Consider the following 9,116-nt stretch of genomic DNA (forward strand, 5'->3'; position numbering starts at 1 on the left):
CTGCAAACCAACGGGTCACTGGTTCGATTCTCAGTCAGGGCACATGCCTGGGTCGTGGGCTGGGTCCCCAGTGGATGCCAAGTGAGAGGCAACCATACATTGATGTTCCTCTCCCTCTCTTTCTCCCTCCCTTCCCCTCTCTCTAAAATAAAAAATAAAATAAAATAAAATAAAAGACTATAGGCAATAGGGAATCACTGAAGACTACAAAGCAGAAAGTTGGCACTATGAGATATACTCTCTGGAAAGACAGTTTTAATTCCACTGAATATAATGACCATATTTTGCCATGTATAATGAGCACTTTTTTGCCCCGATTTTTGAGGGCAAAATAAGGATGCACATTACACATGGGCAGTACCTGAAATACTGTGTGTCTGTTCTTGTGTTCTGCAATGATTTGTTACATAAACTTTCTTGTACCATAACATGTTCAGAAACAAATGCTAAAATTCCTTTAGAATACCCCCCAAAAAACCAGTCAGTATCTAAATCTAAATAGATAAAAATTGAATTAAAAAATTCAAATGGTTTTCTTTCCTGAAAGTCTGGGCCCAAAACATGGGTGTGCATTATACACAAGAGCAGACTGTACATGGCAAAATATGGGTAAGAGGAATGGGGGGTAATATAGGAAATGGTCTCAGTGACCATGTAAGAGGCTTTGAATGATTTGAGGACACAATACTGGTTGATGACACTAGGTATAGTACGGAGGAAGAAGGCAGGGCGATGTAAAGGCAGATTCTATGGGTCTGGGCAGTTGAACTGGAGACTGAGAGCAGACATGTAGGGTAATTATGAGATGAAGGAACTTGGGCCACCATCTGTAGTCCTGATACATCACTGGATAATAAAGTTTTCTTCCGGCTACCATAAGGATTGATTTTGTCATATAGCTTCCAGAAATTCTGACCTAGATGAGGCCCTTGTGAGAACAAAAGGAGGGAGGAAAGAGGTACCTCCCATCTCCACACTGCCTCCCCCCAGAAAAAAAAAAAAAACCACAACTGCTTTCTAGGCTACTGAAGAGACGCAAATACCGAGAAATTGCCAGGGAACAAATAATGAAACACGTATTGATATGATACAGTTTTCAAGTACTTATAATGGCTACAGATGAATTCACAATCAGAAATGTCTAGAAATATAAAAAGATTCTAATATTTATATTTCCAGTAATACGTCATATAACGTTGTACCCGTTAGTATAAATAAAAATGTTAGATGAAGATGACTTTACTGAATTGTCCCAATCATCTGAGTTATACCAAAATGTTCATAGTTTTTCTTTTTCTTTCTTTTTTTTTAAATATTATATTTATTTATCTTTAGAGGGGAAGGGAAGGAGAGAAGGAGAGAAACATCAATGTATGGTTGCCTTTCGTGCGTCCCCTGCTGGGAGTTGGCCTGCAGGGAACTGGCCTGCAACCCAGGCATGTGCCCTGACTGGGAATCGAACCACGACCGTCTGGTTCGCAGGTTTTTTCTTTCTTTTTTAAAGATTGTATTTATTTATCTTTAGAGGGGAAGGGGAGGAGAGAGGGAGAGAAATATCAGTGTATGGTTGCCTCTCATCCGTCCCCTGCCGGGAACCGGCCTGCAACCCAGGCATGTGCCCTGACTGGGAATCGAACCGCGATCGTCTGGTTTTGCAGGCCCGTGCTCAATCCACTGAGCTACACCGGCCAGGGCCATAGTTTTTCTTTCTGGTATTTATGGAGATTATATGACTTTGATGATGCTAACAGGACTAGTAAATTTTATATGTCAAATTACATACTGTGCTTTTTGGACTATAAGATGCACCCCCTAAATTTTGGAGGAATGAGGGGGTTCATCTTATAGTCCAAATGTAGCTTACCTGGCTCACTGGGGGGTGGAGGGGTGGGGAAGCAGGGTCACAGGTTATTAGATATTGTACATGTTTTGCTTCAAAAGTTTTTTTTCTATTTTCCTCCTCTAAAACCTAGGTGCGTCTTATGGTCCGGTGCATCTTATACTCCTAAAAATATTGTATACTGCTCAAATACACTTTGATGCGCCCTAGTATTTGCACTTGCATGCTTCTCTGCATCTTCCTAATGCTGTGTTTATGGCTGAAAAAAAAAATACTTGTGCCCTTACCAGGAAACGGGTCTCATTTGGGTAAAAGATGAACATTTGGTTGAAATTAAAAGCTTTGGAAATCGAAAGGAATTGATTCTGGTCATCAAATGTGCCTGATTCTGCCTTATGGGATGTGTCACAAAACCATAATTCCAAGTAGCTGCTGATGGACATGCCCTAATGGAGCCTAGCTATTCAAAACTTACTCCTTGATCAAAGCGGTGATCAGGAGGAAATAACGCCAAAGAGGCCATGCCCGGACCGAGCAGTTGCAGCCTAGCATTTACTGGCATCTTTCTAGCTGCGGCACTGAATCATTCTCACACAAAAAGGACGGAACCTTAGTCTGGCAATTAATGTTCTGTGTATGTTAGCACTTCACATCAAACAGTCTAATGAGCAGAATATCAAGTTGGCGTACTACAGTACTTAAAATGGGCAAGCCACAAATAAGACAGGGAAGCAGGATTTAAAAAGTGAGCCGCACATAAAAGCCAAAGATCTTCCATTGTGTGTGTGTGCACATGTATACAGACTCTTTTTAAATCATCAAAGATTTAATATCACCTGAAGATTTAATATCACTTAAAGATTTTATTTATACATTTTTAGACAGAGGGGAAGGGGAGGAGAAAGAGAGGGAGAGAAACATCAATGTGTGGTTGCCTCTCATGCTCCCCCCCCCCCACTGGTGACCTGGTCTGCAACTCAGTCATGTGCCCTGACTGAGAATCGAACCAGAGACCCTTTGGTTCACAAGCTAGTGTTCAATCCACTGAGCCACACCAGCAGGGCAGATTTAATGTCACTTAAAGGAGGAGGGTTGAAGGTAAGGTGCCTATTGTAAAATTGAGAGAACCTCTGCATGAGCAAAGAATGATACTGGAGGGCATGATGGCAAGAGAAATATGACAGAAGAATTAATTGTCTGGATAGTGAGGGAAAGGAAGCAGCAAAAGGGACATCTCTCTATCCACTCATTCAATGATTCATCAATATATACTAATTGAGTGTCTCTGAAGTGCGGAAGACTATTTTGGCATTGTGGGTATAGCAGTAAACAAACAACTTTCTGCTCTCAAGACGCTTGCATTTTGGGGTGGGGAGCCATATTAAAAGTAAATGTATAAGCACCAAGGAGAGAGTGCTTTGCTAGGTAGGGTAGTCAAGGAAAGCCTGGACGATGTCAGTGAAACAAAAGGGGCAGCCATACAAAACATGTGGGGGAGAAAGGTGATCATCCTCAGCAAAAAAAAAAAAAAAAAAAAATTCCATGCAAAAGCCCTGACGTAGGAATATGCTTGGCAAAGATGGTCAAGAAAATCCTAGAAGGCCAGTGAACTTGAAGGAGAGTGAGTCTGGATGGGGCAGGGGGAGGGGGATGGTGGGAAATGAGGTAGAACAGGGAGCCAGATAAGGTAAGTTTCACAGGCCAATGTTACCAACGTGAATTTTAGTTTCAGACTGACAAGAAGCCAATAGATAGTTATAAGTTAGTGTTCATTTTACAAGAATCTCCCTGCCTACTGTGTGGATAAAAGGCTGAAGGGGAGTAAAACTAGAAGCAATAAAACAGTGAGGAGGCTGTTCTAGTTACCCAAGGGAAAGTGTCAAGGACAGAAGTAGGATGAGACAATGAGTGAGATGTCTTAGAAGAACGGTTCTCAAAGTGTGGTCCCAGAAATAGCAGCATCTGCAAACTGGTTGCAAATGCAAATTCTCAAGGCCTGCACCACCCACTGACTCAGAGACTCTGCTGGGAGTGAGTCACAGCCAGTGTGTGCGGTAATCAGCCCTGCGGGGGACTCCAGCACGCGCCACCATGCGAAGATGACTCCCTTAGGCGTAAAGGCTCCTCTGGTTCTGTTATGGATTCTGAATTAATTCCAGCACTTTTGGGTCACTTACTCAATCAAATCATATAGACAGTATTATTTGTGAACTGTCAAAAACTCTACCTTAGAAATCAGGGATTTGTTTATCCAATGAGAACATTTAGAACAATGTGAAGTGGGGGGAAAAATTTTAGACCGGGGGTGTGGCAACCCAAGTACATTTGGTTGCAGTACCTAAACATTGAAATTCTTGCTCTAAAATCAGGCCACATTCTAATTGATTTCTGAAACAGTATCGGGCTACTTAGTACATGCTTTAATTCAAATTGCCAACAGTCTTTTATGCAAAAAAAAAAAAAAGTATAGCTGAATTTAATGATTTCATTACCAGTGATAAACAATTACTTTGCAGATTTTTAGAGAAGCCATGTTTTCAGTTTTTTTAAAGACACTGTTTTACCAGTGATGGGGTTAATTAACAAAGACCGACTCCCTGACATCAACGTGAGCTGTACATAATGAATGGGCACCACAGTCTACGATGTTGAAGTGAGAAGTGCCTAAACACCTGAATATTTTGAGCTGGTATTTTGGGCTGAAAGCATAATTAGTCATAACAGAGACTTGAAAAGCAAAAAAAAAAAAAAAAAACCTAAAAAGCTAACTACCAAAAATACGTCCATTGGGGAAAGCCTCTCTGATTTGATGGTCTGAATTTCCACTTGCTATTCCATTTAAAGCCTGTTTCACAGAATCACTTTGCTGAAAGCAAAAATTTTAACGGAAGAGAATTAAAAATAATTAATCTTCAAACAAAACTTATTTTAAAACATACACACATGCGTGTACACATACGCACATGTGTGTACACATACACATGTGTACATGTGTGTGATACAGATGTATATGTGTATATCTATCTACATATTCATTTGTGTCTATATACATGAAAAATGACTGTAGATATATATACAAGACACTTTCCAACCTTTAACTCTAGTTCATCACCAGGACTTTTTTTATTTATAAAAAAACCTGATTCAGTGACTAAAAACTACTCTAAAATTTGTCAAATCATATTGAGAATTGAGGCCCAGGGTTTTCGATGTTATGCCAGCTTTTTCCCTTCTACTCTGGACCCTCCCATGTGTTGAGAACCTATCTTTTTTATTTTCTTAGGATTTTATTTGTTTCTACTTAGAGAGAGGAGAAGGAACGGGAAAAGAGAGGGAGAGAAACATCCACGTGTGGTTGCCTCTCGCACGCCCCCTACTGGGGACGTGGCCTGAAAGCCAGACATGTCCCCTGACTGGGAATTGAATAAAACGGAATTGAAGACAGAATAAAATGGATTGCCATCATTAGAGGCACGCATTTAAAACCATGGAACATTCAAGAGAACCAAATGGTGCAGTGAACATTCTAGGCAAGAATGTCTGACCACGTAGCACGTTTAGAGCTGAGTACACAGCCGGAAGGGCTTAAGCTGTACGCTGGCTTCAGTCCACAGTTATATCACAAAAAATACAATAGTATTTTATAAGTTCTGGAGATCCAATGTACAGCATGAGAAAAATAGTAATACTGTATATCACACTACTGTATATCTGAAATTTGATGACATTTGATTTTATGTATTCTCGCCACCAAAAATAAAAACAAACAAACAAACAAAAAAACCTGGGACTATGTGAAGTGATGGCTATATTAATTAGCTTGTTTGTGGTAATCATTTCCCAATATATACATATATCAAAATAGCATGTGGAACAACTTTCATAGACATAATTTTATTTGTCACTTAAACCTCAATAAAAATGGGGAAAAGATAAACATTTCTATCACCTAACAAAATACAACAATGCTTCTCACTAGAGTTGAACGCACTGGCATTCAATTACAACTCCAATGCGTTGGGGCCGTATTGCCGTGTATCCCCCTGGCTGTAAACTAGGGACACCGGAAACCTCATGAAACAAGAAGCTCACAAGAACAGGAAAGCTGGCTTTGCACTAGGAGTACCTGGCAGAAGAAGGTGTTCCAAAGGTAAGATGGATTATATTATCACCATGGTAATGCACATTCCCAGAAGACAGGGACACACCCTCAATGTTCTGCCCACAGATATAATTCGAATTTCTCAAGAACAAAAAGTCTGGCAAAACATAGCTGATATATAAATTCCACAGCCTGATCTTTATTTTTGGTCTTACCATCTATTACTACCTCCTTTCACTGCTACTATTTGCCATTCTCTCATCCAGATTATCATGAGTCTCCTATATTATCTACTTGTAAACAGGGTCTCAAGACACATTCTTGCCCTGGCTGGTGTGGCTCAGTGGCCTGAGTGCTGACCTGCAGACCAAAGAGTCGCCCGTTCAGTTCCCAGTCAAGGCACATGCCTGGGTCGCAGACCACGTCCCCAGTAGGGGGCGTGTGAGAGGCAAGTACACATTGATAATGTCTCTTCCTCTCCTTTCCCCTTCCTTCCCCTCTCTTTAAATAGAAATAAATAAAATCTTAAGAAAATTTAAAAAGACAGGTTCTCAACACATTAGAGGTCCAGAGCAGGAGGGGAAAAGCTGGCATAAGGAGTTTTGTTTAACCTGTCCATGGTCAAGAGCAAGTGGAATGTCAACTTCTGATATCATTTTCCAGCACAGAAAAAATGTTGGAGAGGCTGTATTACCACAAGAGTGTACCACCTTCAGTTTCTCATGGAAGTTACTGTACTTCATCATGATTTTGGATTGCTTTTCTGAAAGAACTTTGAAAATTCTCCATCATAAATCAAATCACATATAAATAGTCTGCTCTGGAATTTCACATTCACTACAGCTTATCTCAAAATTTTATATGGGGGACAGATTCCTATGGATATTTATATTTCATTATCTACTTAAACTTCATTAATCACCATTCGCTGAATATGCTCACAGCTCTGACCTTCCTCTGTTTTGCCACTTGTGTTTAATGATGACATTATGAATATATTTTGTGCAAAGCTTTGTGCTCAATATTTAAAGGAATTTAAAAAGAAGAAAAAGATATTAATTGAATAACTTCTAAAGATCACATGGCAGTGAGATTACAAAATCATGGTTAAGAAACAATTACAACATTCCTTTTAGAAATGAGGAAACTTGTCCCTGGCTGGTGTGGCTCAGGGGACTGAGTGCCGACCTGTGAACCAAAGGGTTGCCAGTTAGATTCCCAGTCAGGGCACATGCCTGGGTTGTGGGCCAGGTCCTCCACCGGGGGCACATGAGAGGCAACCACACATTGATGTTTCTCGCTTCCTGCTTCCCTTCCTCTTGCTCTAAAAATAAATAAATAACATATTTTTTAAAAAGAAATGAGGAGACTTAGATTCAAACAGCTTACTTGCTAATATGTTACTAGGCTATTTGTCCATAGTCATACAATTAGAAACTATTAGTGACCACCTAAGTGACCACTGATGGGTGACTGCATATAGAATCAAGATTTTTTTTGAAAATTAAAGTTTTTATTGAAGTAACATTGTTAATAACATTATGTAAGTTGCAGATGTAGAACATTGTAATTTGATGTCTGCACACTCTAGTGTGCTCACCATTAAAAGCCTGGTCTCCATCCATTCTCATAAATATGATCCCCTTTGCCCATTTCATCTTCCTCCTAGACTTTTCTCCTCTAGAAACTGCCAATCTGTAGCTGTAAGTCTGATGTTGTTTTATTTGGTTTGTCCACTTGCTTATTTTTTTGTTTTGTGTTCCCCATATGATTGACATCATATGGTTTTGGTCTTTTACTGTCTTATTTCAAGGTCCACCCATGGTGTCTCAAATAGCAGTATTTCATTCCTTGATCACCTCACACATGTTATAATGTCTATTATCAAAAAGACAAGAAATAACAAGCACTAGAGAGGATGTAGAGAAAAATAAACCTCTTGTAGATTGTTGATGGGACTGTACATTGGTGCAGTCACTGTGGAAAATGGTACGAAGGCCCCTCAGAAAATTAAGAATAGGCCCTGGCAGGTGTAGCTCAGTGGATTGAGTGTGGGTGTGGGCCTGGGAATCAGAAGATCATGGTTCGATTCCCAGTCAGGGCACATGCCTGGGTTGCAGGCCAGTTCCCAGCAGGGAACTCACAAGAGGCAACCATACATTGATACTTCTCTCCTTCCCTTCCCCTCTATAGATAAATAAATAAAATCTTTAAGGAAAAGAAAATTAAGAATAGAACCACCATATAATCCAGTGATTCCACTTCTGGATATTTATTCAGAGAATATGAAAACCCTAATTTGAAAAGATGCACACATCCCTATGTCCTTGGCAGTATTAAACACTATAGCCAAGATCTGGAGAAGACCTAAGAGACCACTGATGGATGACTGCATATAGATCCAAGATTTGATACTAGGTCTGATGCTGAAGCTTCCAGATTCTCTCTCTTCTCTCTACAGTGCCTATCCAATTCATTTCAATTCATTTGGTTATATACTACAAAGTCTCAAGAGTAGCAGCCATCCCTCTTGTTTTTGGTCTACTTATCTACCAAGCACAGTACCTAGTACATAATATAAACTCAAGTGTTTACTGTGATTTCACTGAAAATAAAATCTGCTCAAGGAATTTAGTATCTTGTACAGTACACTTATTGGGTGAATACGAATATAAAACAGGACATGTTAAATACCAGGAGAAATACAAATAGTACATGAAAGGAACAAAATTGAAAATTAAAACTAATTCTGACTTAGGGAACAAGGCAGACAGGCAGGGGGTGCTGTTGATACCCCTAATCAGATGGTCCTTTAACAGCCTTATACATCTTTGGCCCAGTTTTGACATCTTTGTCCCAGTTTCTACATCTTTGGCCCAGTTTCTACATATATTGCTGCTAAAGGCTCTCTTCTGTGACACTTTTAGGATTGTGCTTGGGCATGACAAGAGGACAGCTACAAGTGCCTGCCAGTTTTACACCCCCCACCTCCATGGGGGTCCCTAGCCAATGAGCGAATGAGAGAATGAAAGTCCAGTTCCTTTTGAGAAGAGACAGACTCTCAAGTGTAAATTGCACTCCCCAGGGCTCTGTGGCATCAGGCTGAGTCTGAGACTTGACCTGAAATTACACTCTTTCTTGGTTTCATCTCTTTGCTACGCTGATTGCCCAGCT

This window comes from Sturnira hondurensis, unplaced genomic scaffold, assembly GCF_014824575.4.
Source record: "Sturnira hondurensis isolate 20B ecotype Veracruz unplaced genomic scaffold, ASM1482457v3 Scaffold0006693, whole genome shotgun sequence".
In the NCBI taxonomy this organism is placed as follows: domain Eukaryota; kingdom Metazoa; phylum Chordata; class Mammalia; order Chiroptera; family Phyllostomidae; genus Sturnira; species Sturnira hondurensis.